Genomic DNA, 18,140 nt, shown 5'->3' on the forward strand with positions numbered 1-18,140 from the left:
GGGAAACCACGGAAAACCACTTCCAGGGTGGCTGAGGTGGGAATCGGACCCACCTCTACTCAGTTGACCTCCCGAGGCTGAGTGGACCCCGTTCCAGCCCTCGTACCACTTTTCAAATTTCGTGACAGAGCCGGGAAACGAACCCGGACCTCCGGGGGTGGCAGCTAATCACGCTAACCACTACACCACAGAGGCGGACTGTTAAATATTCACTAGTTGAATTATTGATAGGCCGCCTCTGTGGTGTAGTGGTTAGCGTGATTAGCTGCCACCCCCGGAGGTCCGGGTTCGATTCCCGGCTCTGCCACGAAATTTGAAAAGTGGTACGAGGGCTGGAACGGGGTCCACTCAGCCTCGGGAGGTCAACTGAGTAGAGGTGGGTCCGATTCCCACCTCAGCCATCCTGGAAGTGGTTTTCCGTGGTTTCCCACTTCTCCTCCAGGCAAATGCCGGGATGGTACCTAACTTAAGGCCACGGCCGGTTCCTTCCCCCTTCCTTGCCTGTCCCATCAAATCTTCCCATCCCTCCACAAGGCCCCTGTTCAGCATAGCAGGTGAGGCCGTCTGGGTGAGGTACTGGTCATTCTCCGCAGTTGTATCCCCGACGTAGAGTTTGAAGCTCCAGGACACTGCCCTTGAGGCGGTAGAGGTGGGACCCCTCGCTGAGTCCAAGGAAAAAACCGACCCTGGAGGGTAAACAGATAAAGAAGAAGAGGTAATATCTTTTCCATGCAAACCTGTGTTATTCCTGCCCCATGCGATAAAATGTCAGTGATTTCCTTAAGGCTAGCGTCCTGTGAAGTAATTGTAATTTTACTGATTACTTGTTGGAGAAGTAATTTGTAAGTTTAACCGAGTAAAATATTTGTCAGGCAACTGTAATTCAGCCCAAATAACTCTTTCTTGTACTCCTCCCATCACTGTCTACCTAACTGGAGGTTTCCTTGCTTAAACAGAATATTCCGTCGCTTAATGAATGGTAAATGTTAGAATATTCATGAAAAAGCAAGCAGTGTTAGTCCAGTTATCTGGAAACGTTCCAGTTGTATAAGCAAGAGCAACACGCGCACATGTCTGTCTGATGTTGCGTGCTCTCTGGGTTACAAAATGCGTAATTTCTCTCTTTGGCTTACCGATTGTGTCATCACAGCACACCGCACATTCACTTCTGGATTGCGGCTCATGTCCACCATGTGACTAGAAACATGATGATGAGAAGTTCAACGTGGTGATTCATATAGAAAGTTTTATGATAAACTATTCTGAGGATTTTTATGATGAACTTGTTCTAAGGATTGACATTTGCCCTCATAAAAATGATTTTGGGAGGAGTGAAGAGATGTACTGGAAGATTATCATATTCCTAAGACACTTATTACAACATCTTTACATTTTAATGATGCTGTTTTTACGTCCCACTAACTACTTTTGACGGTTTTCGAAGACGCCGAGGTGCCGGAATTTTGTCCCGCAGGATTTCTTTCACGTGCCAGTAAATCTATCGACACGAGGCTGACATACTTGAGCACCTTCGAATACCACCGGACTGAGCTACGATCGATCCTGCCAAGTTGGGGTCGGAAGGCCAGAACCTCAACCCTCTGAGCCACTCAGCCCGGCTCATTACATTTTAATTAGCTACTTCTCCGTTTCTTTCAGTCAGTTTCATTCTTGTGATATATATAATAATGTAATTACGATTTATTCGGTTTGTTACCTCAATCTTCCTTGTTTCTGTAAAAGTAAACATTCATATGAGGGATAAAAGCCTGTAATATGCAATAACCGTCCGGCTCCAGGGCTAAATGGTTAGTGTGCTGGCCTTTGGTCACAGGGGCCCGGATTCGATTTCCGGCAGGGTCGGAAATTTTAACCATCATTGGTTAATTTCGCTGGGGCGGGGGCTGGGTGTATGTGTCGTCTTCATCGTCATTTTATCCTCATCACGACGCGCAGGTCGCCTACGGGTATCTAATCAGAAGACCTGCACCTGGGCAGCCGAACTTGTCCTCGGACACTCCTGGCACTAAAAGCCATACGCCATTTCATTTTTATGTAATAATCAAATCGTAAAACTTGAAACATAGTGTAATGCAAAGCCTTTAATATGAAATAATCAAAACGTACAACACAAAACACAGAATAATGCGACAACCCTCAGACGAAACACGTACACTTTTGCCACAATGTTTTCAATGCCAGCGTACAGTACAGTACGTAACAAATGTAGAACTGTTCCCTAAAAGGTATTGTTCAAAATGTCGACCACCATGATCACGACACTGTTGGCTTCCGGCACGTTAAAGAACTCCTGCAGGACAACATTCTGACACCCAGGTGTTTGTCAAGAACTAGCATTTATTATTTTCATTGCAATACATGTACAAAGCTAACTTGAGCAACAAACCAAATGAAATGCAATTACTCTGTAACGAGCCACCGGAGACCACGGGTCCCGTATACCAACATACTTAGAAGATATCCCTGAACAATCTCCGAAAGTTTGTGGCTGGAGTTCGGCTTCACTCTGTATACTAGTTGTCGTACTCGTCGTTGACGGGTTACTGTGGGTATAATTGAGACAGTAAAGTGGCAGAACACGTCGACTAGCAATAGTGAGTTAATTTACAATGTTATAATTGATAAGTTTTACGTACGTAAGAAATTGTAGGTCATCACATTTTTTCTTCGAGCTCGATGATACAAAAGCAACCGCCTCCCTTATGATTCCCTTTTCCCTCATTCTTAGAGTGATTGCGTTTATTTTTTCATTTCGATAGCCATCTTCATTATCATCCTAATCTATGTCCGACTCGTTGACTGAATGGTCAGCGCACTGCCCTTCAGTTTAGAGGGTCCCGGGTTTGATTTCCGGGCGGGTCGGGGATTTTAACCTTCATTGGTTAATTCCGGTGGCTCGGGGGCTGGGTGTTTGTGCTGTCCCCAACACCCCTGCAACTCACACACCACACATAACACTATCCTCCACCACAACAACGCGCAGTTATCTACACATGGCATATGCCGCCCACTCTCACTGGAGGGTCTGCATTACATGGGGTGTACCCGGCTAGAAATAGCCACAAGAAATTAAAAAATCCTAATCAATAGCGGCTAATGATAGAGCCGTTTTGTTGCGTATTAAAACAATCTGTCACTGTGGGTAGGGAAGGTAGAATAAAACCCATGGTATCCCCTGTCTGTCATAAGAGGAGACTAAAAGTGGCCCCATCAGCTCTCAACTTGGGAGCGTGGATTGGCGACCATGGGTCCCTTAGTTGAGTCCTGACATTGCTTCCACTTGTGCCAGGCTCCTAATTTTCATCTATCCCATCCAACGTCTCTTGGTAAACACTTATTCTTTTCCGACCGCGACGGTATTAGGTTGCGAGGCCAAGGGAGTCTCATTTTTACGCCCTACGTGGCCGCTGTGTTCCTTTGGCCGGACTTTTTCGTCTTCTCCCTCTCTGATTAGTAGGGCCCGGATATTTATGTAATATCAAACTGTGGAATACGTAGGCTACATAGAATGTAATACTGTACCTTTCACAGAAATATGTAATTAAATAGATAATATTCACGAAACATGTAGTAGTTTTAATTCATTCAGTTTACAAAAATGTTCGTGTATTTCTTTTATTATGACTTATGATTATGATATGAGAGAGATACCTCCGTATTTTAGGACAACGGTAACCTATCGTTGTTGCTTTAGATAATTTACATAGTCTATTGTTTTCTAATTTTGACAGGAAGTATAGTTACTGTGGTGTAGTGGTTAGCGTGATTAGCTGCCACCCCCGGAGACACGGGTTCGATTCCCGGCTCTGCCACGAAATTCGAAAAGTGGTACGAAGGCTGGAATGGGGTCCACTCAACCTCAGGAGGTCAACTGAGTAGAGGTGGGTTCGATTCCTACCTCAGTCATCCTCGAAGTGGTTTCCCACTTCTCCTCCAGGCAAATACCGGGATGGTACCAAACATAAGGTCACGCCCGCTTTATTCCCTCTTCCTTGTCTGTCCCTTCCAATCATCCCATCCCTCCACAATGCCCCTGTTCAGCATAGCAGGTGAGGCCGTCTGGGCCAGGTACTGGTCCTCCTCTCCAGTTGTATCCCCGATCGAAAAGTCTCGCGCTCCTGGGCACTGCCCTTGAGGAGGTAGAGGTGGGATCCTCGCCGAGTCCGAGGGAGAAACCGATCCTGGAAGGTGAACAAATTAAGAAAGAAAGAAAGAAAGAAAGAAAGAAAGAAAGAAAGAAAGAAGTAGCCTATAGTTATTTATTAAATGTAAACAAATTAAGGGTATAACAAAAACTTCAGATATGTAAAAAGAATGTTATGCTCTGTATATCGCGGAGTGTGTGTCCCGTTTCTACATGAGGTCGGGTATGAAGTGAGATGAATCTTCGTAGCGAGATTTTACAACCGGCTGTCCTTCCTGACGTCAACCTCATCAGAGGAGTTCTTCTTCTTCTTCTTCATTATCTGTTTGTCCTCCAGGGTCGGTTTTTCCCTCAGACCCAGCGAGAGATCCCACCTCTACCGCCTCAAGGGCATTGTCCTGGAGCTTCAGACTCTGGGTCGGGGTATACAACTGGGGAGGATGACCAGTACCTCGCTCAGGTGGCCTCACCTGCTATGCTGAACAGCGGCCTTGTGAGGGATGGCAAGGTTGTAAGGGGTAGACAAGGAAGAGGAAAGGAAGTGGCCGTGTCCTTAAGTTAGGTACCATCCCGGCATTTGCCTGGAGAAGTAGGAAACTACGGAAAACCACTTCCAGGATGGTTGAAGTGGAAATCGGACCTACCTCTACTCAGTTGACCTCCGGAGGCTGAGTGGACCCCGTTCCAGCCCTCGTATCACTTTTCAAATTTCGTGGCAGAGCCGGGAATCGAACTTGGGCCTCCAGGGGGTGGCAGCTAATCACACTAACCACTACACCATAGAGGCGGACATCTGAGGAGTTAATGAGATAACATTGAATGGTGTGATATCTGATAGTAGAAAGGCATGGGGTGAAATCCGGTGCCGGCTTATAGTCTACTCTTGTCGAAGGTTATGTACACGAAAGGTATCTACGAAATGTCACTAATATTTATCCCAAATGGAACATGATAATTAGTTTTACACAAATAAAGTGAAAAATGTACGGTAAATTAATAAATACCGTCGTCACTAGAGAAATATCTCGAGAAATATGTATACGCACTCACGGGCTGTAGACAGGACTCCCTTATGTTGTATTCCGCTGCTCGTGCCGTCTTTTGTTTCTTTCTTGAGGTCCAGGGCTAGCACCGACGAATGGGAGTGCTATGTCTGTTAATTCTCATTATCTTTGCCCATATACATAGCGCGGGCAATTCAAACAGCAAAATAGTATGATCCTTGGAGCAATAAATATATTACTTTTTTTATTGAAAGGAAAATATCATGATCCCTGGACCAATAAATATATCATTTAATGAATGAGTTTGGGGCACAGAATGAATGAGCAACATGAATAAAACGATACCTAATTAATTCAAACAACTCCGGTGAGGTCACGCTAGCATAACCAGTGCTTTGTTCCCAAGTCAGGTGTTCACACCGTCCGCGCTCTGCTGCGCTGAACGCCTACGTTACAGCTAAGCGAAGCGCCAGACAACGCGCAGTGTTGGTTAATTGCTTAGCGTTACCTAACTGGTTCTGAAGCTGTGGAAGAAGAAAACATTCATGCAGTGTTTCAAAGAGAAGAACTATGGAACCCAAGACAAAAACTATAAAAATGTAACTGGTTTGCAAAATAAGTAGACTTAAGTATCTCCAACACTTTTATCGCATTCCTACACTAAACATATACAGTAATATTACTTCTACGGTCGCACTTTACTAGGCTTAACATTGTGACAGGATGAAATTGGGTATGGATTTTAGTGACGTAAGTGTCCGAGGAGAAGTTCGGCTTGCCAGGTGCAGGTCTTTTGAATTGACTCCCGTAGGTAACCTGCGTCGTGATGAGGATGAAATTATTATGAATACACACATACACCCAGCCCCCGTGCCAATGGAATTTACTAATTGTTATTACAATTCCCGACTCGCCGGGAATCGAACCCGGGACTCATATGACCAAAGGCCAGTACGATAACCACTTAGCCATGTAGCCGGACACTTTGTGACAAAGTGCATAGAATCTCCCAGACTCTGTCATATCGGTTTATAATTTTGCCAAAGGAGGGTGATAACATGAACAATTTCACTCTTCAGGCTAGTAGTGGGCTTGGAAGTAAATATTTCTGTTTATGAATTATATTTGTCACACATTTACTCCACTTTTGTTATGATGATAAATTTTGTATGCTAATTGTAACGATATTGCAAAATACTATTTATAATCATTATATAAAAATAATTTCCACGTGTTTGCTGCCCGGTGCTTCTAGACAATTGGGAAAATTGCATTTCTCCCACTACTTCTCTGCTACTTGTCGCCGCATTTCAGTTGCAGAGCTTGAAAGGTCAAAGGTACGTTTTTTTCTTTCTTAACGCGATAAAGTCTTGCATCTCTGTACAAACGATGGAATTCTCCGAAAGTTATTCGTCCTTCATTAAATTCATGAACCCACTTTCGATTCTTCTTTCTCATTTTCAATTTTAGGTAACTGTTATTCATCAGTAAACTGTTTCTAGTGTACTTGGATAATGGCATTAGTTTATGACCACACTAAAACGCCTCGCGCCAAACTAAGCTAAGAGCACGGCGTAGAGTTTTCGGTGTGAACAGCAAGCACGCCTGGCGCTATGCATAGCATTTCACGCGACAGACTGCGAAGTGCGCTTGGTGTGCACGCGGCCTAAGACAAACAAAACGCATACGAAAACGCTGCGACGTAGCATAAAAAATGTAAGGTAGTTAAGTATGAATCCATATTATTTCTGCAAGTAAAATATTTCGTACTATTTCTTAATTTACAGCAAATTTTACAGTTTTTTTTTTCAAGTTGCTTTACGTTGCACCAACACAGATAGGTCTTATGGCGACGATGGGACAGGAAGGGGCTAGGAATGGGAAGGAAGCGGCCGTGGCTTTAATTAAGGTACAGCCCCAGCATTTGCCTGGTGTGAAAATGGGAAACCACGGAAAACCATTTTCAGGGCTGCCGACAGCGGGATTCGAACCCACTATCTCCCGAATACTGGATACTGGCCGCACTTAAGCGACTGCAGCTATCGAGCTCGGTACAGTTTATTAAAGTAAAATCAATTATTATATTCCATTTGGGACAAATATTACAGTAACATTTCGCAGATACCTTTCGTCTACATAACGCTTGTCGAATAGTACCACGGGGTCTGCTCAAGGTGTGATGTTCTCATCTGACGGAGTGGTTTGGAATTTAATATTAAATACTAAATATTAAATACTAGCAAATGTACCCGTGCTTCGCTACGGTATTCTACATTTTATACGGATTTCTCCATATATTACTGTAAAGGCAGTGAGTAAGATTATATTACATTGCACCTACAAACGGACTTCACCATCAGACTCCTCGTTCAGTGTTCTCCATGGTTGGTCCTGTGACATTTTCTCGTATCTCCTATATTTATGGTATACATTCAGTTAGTCACTGAATGGTGTGAAATTTGATACAGTTTTCGCATACTACTTTTTTTTTCTGATACTCATGTGACACTGGAATCATGAAATTTGGCGAACATATGGCCACTGGTCATGCCAATGTGCGTGCGTGCCCAATGTCATGATTGCATCTTTTTTTTATAAGTGTGCCAAACGATAACATATACGTGTAAAAATTATAAAATTAACTTGAAATCGAGAATTACAGCTCTATGTAACGTATAAGAGATAGCAATACGACAAAACGTCATAGGACTTAAGTTGTAGCTCCCTCCAAAATGAATTACGATTGTGCTTTCTGTTTTGTGATACGACTTACCGTTTAGCCACCAGTTATCCCGAAACGAAGGTCTCCATATTGCCTCCATATTTCGATATTATCGGGGGCCAAAATTATACATTTGCATAGCTGAGAATATTTCCTCAAAGAAAAGAGTGTCCTGGTTTCGGGATTAGCACTCGCATACATACGGAGTATTTAAGGAAGAAAATAATAGAGTTAAGAAAGTTGAAATTAATAGAAAATAGGATTATAACTGAGGACAGTGGGATGAGCAGAAATATGTAAATACCAAGTGAATGTATTGGAAAATCAAATGCCCCTCAATAAATGATGCTGGTATGAGTTATGGATATAAGAAAGTGGTAACAGAGGAGAAATTTAGGCGCAGGGATTCTTAGGTAAACAGATAAGGAGATGACTAATGGTGTTATTACTTAAGCTATTCGAGGACGATTATAACCTCCAACGATATTCCGCCAATATCCCGCAGAATGGCCAATTGACGCCTCTCTTGCTTTCTACCCAAGGAACAACCACGAATTTACAGGAATGATGACGAACATGGCAATACGTTACTTCCCTGCTGACAAGCAGCCAGAGACGTTGCCATGGTAACCTGTAGGTTCGTTGTCGGTCTGTCGATCACTTAATGCAGAGCATGATACCCGCAGGAAATAGTAATTTTCTCTGTCATTTGAAGAGTAAGGTAAATTATGAACATAACAAAAAGTTGTTTATAATGAAGAGACGTTTCACATACAGTCCGCGGAGTTTACAGAAAATCAATAGTATAAGAGAAATGGAGGAAAACCTTCTGGCTTTCCTATAAATTCCCGTCTCTTTTCAATCAAAGATTCTAAAATGATATGCATATAAAAACCTTCCCCGGGACGAATAAACACTAAATATGAGATTTGGTCGAGATTTATCCAGCCGTTTCGTCTTGATGGTGGAACACACAAACAGACAAACGGACAGACAAGAAAAATAAAAATCACCGATTCAGTCTTGAGTTGACCTAAAACGGATAAATATCTGAAAAATTGGCAAAACAAATGAAATTACAGACAGCGGAACCCCTACAACTGTATTTATATAGATTGTTAACGTTATTCCAAGGTGGCTCACCGGTAATTTTATCGGCTCAGAATATCATAAGACATACCCCTCATTCCCCTCAGGTCTTTATCAGCCTATCTCCGGATGATATGTTTCCATTTTTAGGTATATTTCAGCAGCGGAAAGGCACATTTAAAAATACGACCTCTCTTTATATTTGTTATATTTACCTTATGCTATCGTGGAAAAATCGTTTGGCATCATCGCCAATAATTGACTGGCCTGCTCAATATTCCGGGTTCAAATCCGGGTGTGGATGGAAGAAGTACCTATCTAAGAACATGTTTTTTAATGGATAAAAGATGAAATCGTCGGACCCTGCCATAGGTGTCGGCACAATTTAAGATGAGAGTTGTGATCGATAAAAGTCCGTCCTTCAACTTGTCATTTTACATGCCTTTTAAATCTCGCAATCATAAGTTATCTACTGAAATCCGAATCATATGACGAGCTTTCCCTGGTGTTGATAACCCGCCATGTGATGGTCTAGTTACATTCTCTCCCTCTCTTGCCCTCTTCTTCTTCTTCTTCTCTTCTCATGGCTTCTTTTCTTTCTTTCTTTCTTTCTTTCTTTCTTTCTTTCCTCCCCTCCCCCTATTCTAATTACTGTAGCTTGACTATCTTCAAAGCTGCTGCTGCTCGTTCTACAACATTACTAACATCTATCGGTAGGCCTCTGTTTTCGCTTTCAGCCTCAAAAAGTTCCGTAAGGCACACATCATATAGCGAGCTTGACCACGAATATCAAAGCCATGCCTTTCCTTTATGCTTGTTTTTCTTTATCAGGCTGAATGAATTCTTGGACGCCCTTGTCGTTTAGCGGCGCTTTGGACTGTTTGCGGCATATTGTAGTTCAATAAATAACAAGGAATTAATTTAAATATTACGCTATACTGCACTACTCCAAAATGGTATACACAGTCTTGATAACGATACACTTTTACACTGATTTGAAAAATATCTAAAACAGGTAATGTTATCACTCGAAAGCGGCCTGTTAGCCAAGGCCTATGAATTGGCAACGTGGAACTCGGATCGGCCGTCTCAGGGAGCTTTAAGGCAGGGAGGTTAGGGAGAGTTCGTGACTACCTGGGATGGGCTTAAACGGGAAGCGTGTACTGGTTGCCATAGTTACTGCCAACTGTAACTACCATGCTGCGAGCTGTCCGAGCACGCGCGTTGTTTTAATGAGACTAAACTACTACACCACAGAGATGGACTCAGAAGTAAATTTCGAGTAATAATATAGTTTTGTGAAAAGTAATAATTACCAACGAAGTAATCGTTACAAGTAATTAATTACTTTTCAACTCTGCTAATAATAAATGAGTGGCAACATTTAAATACCTGGGATGTCACATCAATGATGACTAGGACCTTACTCACGAGATCCGATGCAGAATTGAGCAAGCCAGAACTTCTTTTCAGAGACTTAGAAAACTTTTGACAAGCAGTGACCTTTCCATTTCACTACAGACACGACTACTCCGGTGCTACGTTTTCAGCATCCTGTTATACGGCGTTGAGGCATGGTCACTGAGACCATGTACAAGAAGTTGCAAGCATTTGAAATGTGGACGTACCGAAGGATGCTAGACGTTTTGCACCGTATGAACAAAGAACCAGAAATTCTCACTACCATCAAGAGAAGGAAGCTAGAATACTTTGGTCATATGATGCGGAACTGTAAATACCACCTTCTGCAAGTAATACTCCAAGGGAAAATTAATGGAAAACGTGGTCCAGGGAGAAGTAGGACATCATGGCTCGGCAACTTGAGCCAGTGGTTTGGGGTGACAAAGCTTACTCTGTTCAGAACAGCTATGAACAAACAACAGATCATGCTACTGATCGCCAACGTTCTGCGAGGACATGGCACATGAAGAAGAAGATAATAAATCCCAACTGACTATGGCTGGATTCGGTACAGCAAACTTCAGTACAGAACGCAAGTGCCTAATCATCTGATCTGCCCTGTCGGTCGATTATGATAATATGTATTATGCTTTCCTTTGTATTTAACCTGTTTTGAGGTATCAGTAAACACTTTGTCTCTCCCCTCCCCTTCCAATTCCTTTCGCACGTATCTGTTGCATAAGATAACGAACGTTCCTCACCGAATGCTGTGAAATTAACATTGCCGCACGTCCTATCAGTGACGTAAGACGCTGCTCCCCCCTATTGTTCTGGAAGCACGTAGCGTAATTGGCCAGAGCTGCACTCTGTAACCAAGAGCTTACTGAAGGAGTGACCAAGAAAGTGCTTCGTATGTTCTTCCTTCCTCATAAAGAAATGAACTGAAAGGATGACATTGCACAGCCACGGTTGCAGAGGGAGAAACAAAGAACCATTAGTTTTTCTAACATAGAAAATGCCGGGGAAGGTACAAACTATTATTTACATTATTACTATCATCATCAACATTATTGTCAAAACTACTTAAAACGTTTACATGCAAAACGAAAATGAGTGATAAAAAATTAAAAGGATATTAGGAAATTCAATACAAAAATGTTATATTTATTTATAACATGTATTTGCACTTGGAACTAGTTTCGACGCTGTGTTTGCGTCATCATCAGCCAAAATGTGGGAAATAGGCAAGATGTAGGCATTTATATTACACAAGGCGTTACATTAAACAATACACATCTTATAAGGAGATAAAAACAGGCACGAATATAGAAACAAATGAATCGTTGAGAAAACAAAAGTTATACATATTAAAAATAACCTTAACCACATATCTTGCAGTGCGAAAGTGTTCTTCTTGAATGATTCCTGAATATATATATATATAAAAAAAAGAAATTCTCACTACCATCAAGAGAAGGAAGCTAGAATACTTTGGTCATATGATGCGGAACTGTAAATACCACCTTCTGCAAGTAATACTCCAAGGGAAAATTAATGGAAAACGTGGTCCGGGGAGAAGTAGGACATCATGGCTCGGCAACTTTTTTTATTATTTTTTTAAATTTTTTTATATTCAGGAATCATTCAAGAAGAACACTTTCGCACTGCAAGATATGTGGTTAAGGTTATTTTTAATATGTATAACTTTTGTTTTCTCAACGATTCATTTGTTTCTATATTCGTCCCTGTTTTTATCTCCTTATAAGATGTGTATTGTTTAATGTAACGCCTTGTGTAATATAAATGCCTACATCTTGCCTATTTCCCACATTTTGGCTGATGATGACGCAAACACAGCGTCGAAACTAGTTCCAAGTGCAAATACATGTTATAAATAAATATATCATTTTTGTATTGAAAAGGTGGACCGTTTTACGTTTTTCCTAACATCCTTTCTCAGTTCAATACGGACAAAATGAAATTCCTATGTTTAAATAAAAAAAATTAAAAAGTAAATAATCTTCAAGAAAACATGCGTAGAACAAGGAATTTATATTAATGAAACAATGCCATTCCTCTTGGCCTTTTCTCAGTTTCTTGGGATCGGCAATTGATGTGGATTTGACCAATTTTTACGGCCAGATGCTTTTTCCGACAGTAACCCTAAGTGGAGGGATATATTCTCTATTGCTTGTTTCTGTGGTGGTTGGTAATGCTGTCTGTTGTATGTAGACTGATAATAATAATAATAATAATAATAATAATAATAATAATAATAATAATAATAATAATAATAATAATAATGGGTCCTAGGGGTCAACCTAGGAGGGGTCTTCACGGCCCTGGCAAATGGGAGTGAAATGCGTCGTTGTGACCATCTGCAACAATAAACTATTGGATTCAGCAAGAGAATCCAACTAGCCTCTTTCACTCCAACTCCAGCACGTAACCTACAAGAGGTGCCCCTGTTAAGCCGAGCAACCCGGTGGAAGGTTGGGTAACCAATCCCAGCGGTAAACTGGGTCGGTGAACCGATCAGTGCTGGGGGCTCCAAGGCTCACAACCTTGGTAGTACCTTGGTCGGTGCGAAATATCACCGACCCCAGTCTACAGTTTTTCAACTGTGAAAAAAGCATGGAGGAAATTTCAGCTAAAGCTACTACCCCAGGTGGTAACCAATCCACCGTCGTCTTGTACGACGTTAGCGGGCCTTCGGATTCTGGGGAGCCTGCACCGACATGCTCGGACGTATCGGAGACTCCACGAAAGTTCAAACATAGAGCCAAGAATTTCTTTGCTACCTTTAATGCTAATTCTCTCCAGAAGGTAGGAAAACTGAAACAGCTCACAGATATCCTATCGGAAGAGCAAATTTTGATTGCAGCAATTCAGGAAACTAGATTTACAGATGAGCAGGCCTTTGAATCTGAAGGTTACAGGACCTTCAAGGGTAAACCTGGTAAACGTGTCATACAAACTGTCCTCCACCTTGGCACAGGATTTGTAGTCAACAAAATTATTCTGGACTCAATAACAAATTTTACCTCTGTGAATAGCAGAGTCTCGACTCTGACCTTTTGAAGCACAAACAAAATGTATACTATTGTGAACGTTCATGCGCCGATCAACCAAGCGAACAAGAGAGACCCAGAGGGAACTGATAGATTCTGGGAAGAATCGTGCTTGGAGATTTCAATGCCCAGGTAGGCAAAGAAAGTTCCGAAACATCGTTGGAAACTATCCTGCTCACCAGAGAACAAATCGTAATGGAGAAAGGCTAATAGAGCTGTGTAAGGCATTTAACCTCGTAATGAAACACCTGCCCAAGAAACAGAAGACCTGAAAATCCCCAAATCACCACCTTGGTGAATTCCAGATTGATCACGTCGCGATCGCACGGAAGCTCAAAGAGAAATTCAGAATGTGAAAGTTCTAAGACAAGCAAAACTGGACTCAGATCACTATCTATCCAAGATAACAATCAAACTGCTTCCGAGAAACACAAGGAGAGTTCGAGCCAAAAGGATTGAAAGATTTGATAGAGAAAAACTAGGATCTAACCATGAGTTCACTCAGAAACTACAATCGGTGGGTGCAGAGAACTGGGAACAACTGCGCGAGGCCCTGGTCAGACGGTTCAGCTTACTAAGCCCAGGAAGCATGCTTGGTGGAATAGTGAATACGATGCAGCGATAAGGCAAAGACATTTCGCCTGGCAGAAATGGAACTCGCTAAAGAACCAAGTCAACTGGACAAACTCCTTGAATGAGAGAAAGTGTGCAGCAAAAACCATCCGCAGCGTTAAATGTGCTTTTGATAAACACCAGCTGGCTCAAATTGAGCAGGATTTCAAGAAGAACAATACACGCTACTTTTATAAAACATTTAAAAGTAACTTGAGGAAATACGACCCACCGAGCCTACAGTTCAGAGATTCCAATGGAAAACTAGCCCATAACGACAAGGAAAACTGCCGGATCCTTGCAAAATACTTCGAATCCCTTCTTAACTGCGAGTCCCCAATGTCCAGATTCACATTTGAAGATAAAACAACAGTCCACCGAGATTCATCTCCACCTACGAAAGATGAAGTCAGACAGATTATCCAATCCTTGAAGAATAATAAAGCGCCGGGTGAAGATTTGATAATAGCTGAATCGTGGAAGTTTGCTAGTGACAATGCAGTGGAGAAATTAACGGACATCATACATGAAATCTGGAATACTGAAAGACTTCTGCCCTAATCCACCCACTTCATAAGAAAGGCGACAAGTCGGATGTTAACAACTACCGCGGCATCTCCCTCCTACTTATAACCTACAAAATTCTCTCGAAAGCTCTTCAAATCAGGGCAGAAGAACAGCTAGATCCAGAGCTGGGTGATTACCAAGGAGGTTTCAGGAAAGGACGGTCATGTGTGGAGCAGATTATGAATCTGAAATCTGTCCCTTCATATCTTAAACTAAGGAGCAAGCCTTTTGTAGTAACGTTCATCGACTTTAAGAAGGCCTATGATTCAATTGTTAGAACTACCCTACTTCAGATCTTAAAGGAATTTGGCTTGGACGGTAAAACAAGAGTGATCATCCAACAGACTCTCACCAACACCATCTCAAAAGTGAAGTTTAGAGGAGAGATTTCAGAGGCCTTTGAAATACGGACAGGAGTTTGGCGGGGAGATGGTCTCTCACCTCTGTTGTTCAACCGCGTTCTTGAGAAAGTGATCCGTGAATGGCGCAGAGAAATGAGTTATGAAGGAGTCGAAAGCGCAGTCAGATTAGGCCACAAGAACAAGAACCTTTCAATTGACTGTCTAGTATTTGCAGACGATCTCGCGGTTTTCGCTAATTCCTTGGATGTGGCCACGAAGCAGATCAACCAGTTTCAAACACAAGCTGCAAAGGCGGGCCTCCAAATCTCCTTTGCGAAAACGAAATTCATTACAAACATCAAACTGGCGCCAAGTGAGCTAGAAGGGACTCACGAAAAAGTCAAGCGAGTTGAAAAATTTAAGTATCTTGGTGAATGGATAGAACCTAACATGTCCGAAAAAGAAGCCTTTTCTTCATGCATGAATAAAATGGAAATGGCTTACTATCTGACTAAAAATGTCTATAACAAAAGATATATATCTCTGAATGCAAAAATCAAACACTATTGCACTGTCATCCGGCCAGAGGCTCTATATGCAGCGGAATGTCTCGCCACGAACAAAAAAGGCGATGGAGAAATTGGAGGCCAAGGAGAGAAAGATTTTGAGAAAAATATTAGGCCCAGTCAAAGACAACGGCGAGTTTAGGAGACGGCACAATCAGGAGTTGTACTCGCATGTGGAGAAAATAACCGATGTGATGCGAAAAAGGAGGATTACTTTGTATGGACACATGGCCCGAATGAATTCAACCCGGTTAACGAACCGCATTTTCACTTACCTCCAAGAGAAAAAGGCAAAGGGTGCATGGTTCAGTGAGGTACAGAAAGATCTGCAGGAGATTGGGATCTCATTTGAAGATATTCAGGAGCATGTCCCACTTAAGAAAAAGCTCCAAGAACATCAGAGTTTCCTACCAAAACCAAAGATTAAAACTGGAAAGGCATGGACGAAAGAGCGAAAGGAGCAACACTGTATACAAATGAAGGAATACTGGACCAACATTAAAGCTCAAGGGAAACAGTGGAAATGACGTGGTCCTTAGTTGGCCGAAACGAAACAATAATAATAATAATAATAATAATAATAATAATAATAATAATAATAATAATAATAATAATGAAAAATGAAAGGGCGTAGGCTTTTAGTGCCGGGATATCCCAGGACGGATTCGGCTCGCCAGGTGCAGGTCTTTCTATTTGACTCCCGTAGGCGACCCGCGCGTCGTGCTGAGGATGAAATGATGATGAAGACAACACATACACCCAGCCCCCGTGCCATTGGAATTAACCAATTAAGGTTAAAATCCCCGACCCAGCCGGGAATCGAACCCGGGACCCTCTGAACCAAAGGCCAGTACGCTGACCATTCAGCCAACGAGTCGGACATAATAACATAATAATAATAATAATAATAATAATAATAATAATAATAATAATAATAATAATAATAATAATAATAATAATAATAATAATAATAGCCGGGTTGAGTGGCTCAGACGGTTGAAGAGCTGGCCTTCTGACCCCAACTTGGCATGTTCGATCCTGGCACAGTTCGGTGGTATTTGAAGGTGATACGTCAGCCCCGTGTCTGGCACGTAAAAGAACTCCTATGGGACTAAATTCCGGCACCTCGGCTTCTCCGAAAACCGTAAAAGTAGTTAATGTTCCAATAACATTATTAAAATCATTATAATACTCTAATAATAATGGCGTGTCTTTCGAGTTTACGCCGTATAGGCGAGCTGCGCGATTGTGAGGATGGTGCCCTACCTATGATGCATTCTAATGCTGAAGACGGCACACACACACACACACACACACACACACACACACACACACACACACACACAGCCCCTCAGCCGTTAGAATTAACGAATTAAGGTTAAAATCACCGACTCGGGCAGGAGTCGAACCCCTGAGCCAAAGACCAGCACGCTAACCATTTAGCCATGTAATGAAGAGAAGTGCATTAAAAACACCGTTCCAGAGTCAGAAGAATTAACCGCATGCAGTTAAAATCGTCGGCCCGGCTGTGAATCGAACCAGGGGCTCTCTGAACCGACGGCCAGTACGTTGACCATAATATTCAATGAAATCATCGAACACAACAATGTCATTTAAACAGCGTGTTCTGTTGTTGCTGGTCTCGTGCTCCTCATTGCCTGTATTGATACGTTGTTTTGGTCAATTCACCTCATGGGATTTGATACTTATCGGCATCAAATGTGATTCTCAACGCCCTGTTTGACATGAATTTGGGCCGCTTTGCCATTTTCTTTATATTTCATGTTATGGAGCTTCCACCAGCATATGTTTTCCATAATACAAATTCGATTATTTTTGATGTGGTATCTTTTGGAAATAAGCTTCTTATTTGTCTGGTGTAAAATGGGAAACCACGGAAAATATATTCAGGGCAGACGGCAGTGAAATTCTAACTTACTGGCTCCCGAATGCACCGCCGTAAATTAGATTACTCCAAGATCATTTACGCTATTTCATCACTCACGTTACGTACACTGTAAGTATGAATATGCACGATGCTGCTCCAGTTTCTAGAGTGAGTGGAGGGGCTTTCTAGTTACATCTTTCATAATGCTTCTCCTATCCTGCTGCTGTGGTGGTAGTCTGAGTAAGCTTTTTTTGCTAGGGGTTTACGTCGCACCGACACAGATAGGTCTTATGGCGACGATGGGATAGGAAAGGCCTAGGAGTTGGAAGGAAGCGGCCGTGGCCTTAATTAAGGTACAGCCCCAGCATTTGCCTGGTGTGAAAATGGGAAACCACGGAAAACCATTTTCAGGGCTGCCGATAGTGGGATTCGAACCTACTATCTCCCGGATGCAAGCTCACAGCCGCGCGCCTCTACACGCACGGCCAACTCGCCCGGTAGTCTGAGTAAGCAAACGTGTCTTCAGACTAGGGCCATTGTCCCGACGATTGACAATCTGCTTACAGTGTACGGCTGGAGGTCGTGTAAGGTCAACAGATGTCTTGACTCTTGAGGAATTTCCCGAAATTTAGAGTGTGAAGCAAAACACTAATCGTAACTCGGGGAATTGTAGTAAGGATGTAAAGGAGAGGGCATATAAGTCTCTGGTAAGAC

This window comes from Anabrus simplex, chromosome 1 (genome assembly GCF_040414725.1).
Source record: "Anabrus simplex isolate iqAnaSimp1 chromosome 1, ASM4041472v1, whole genome shotgun sequence".
NCBI lineage: Eukaryota > Metazoa > Arthropoda > Insecta > Orthoptera > Tettigoniidae > Anabrus > Anabrus simplex.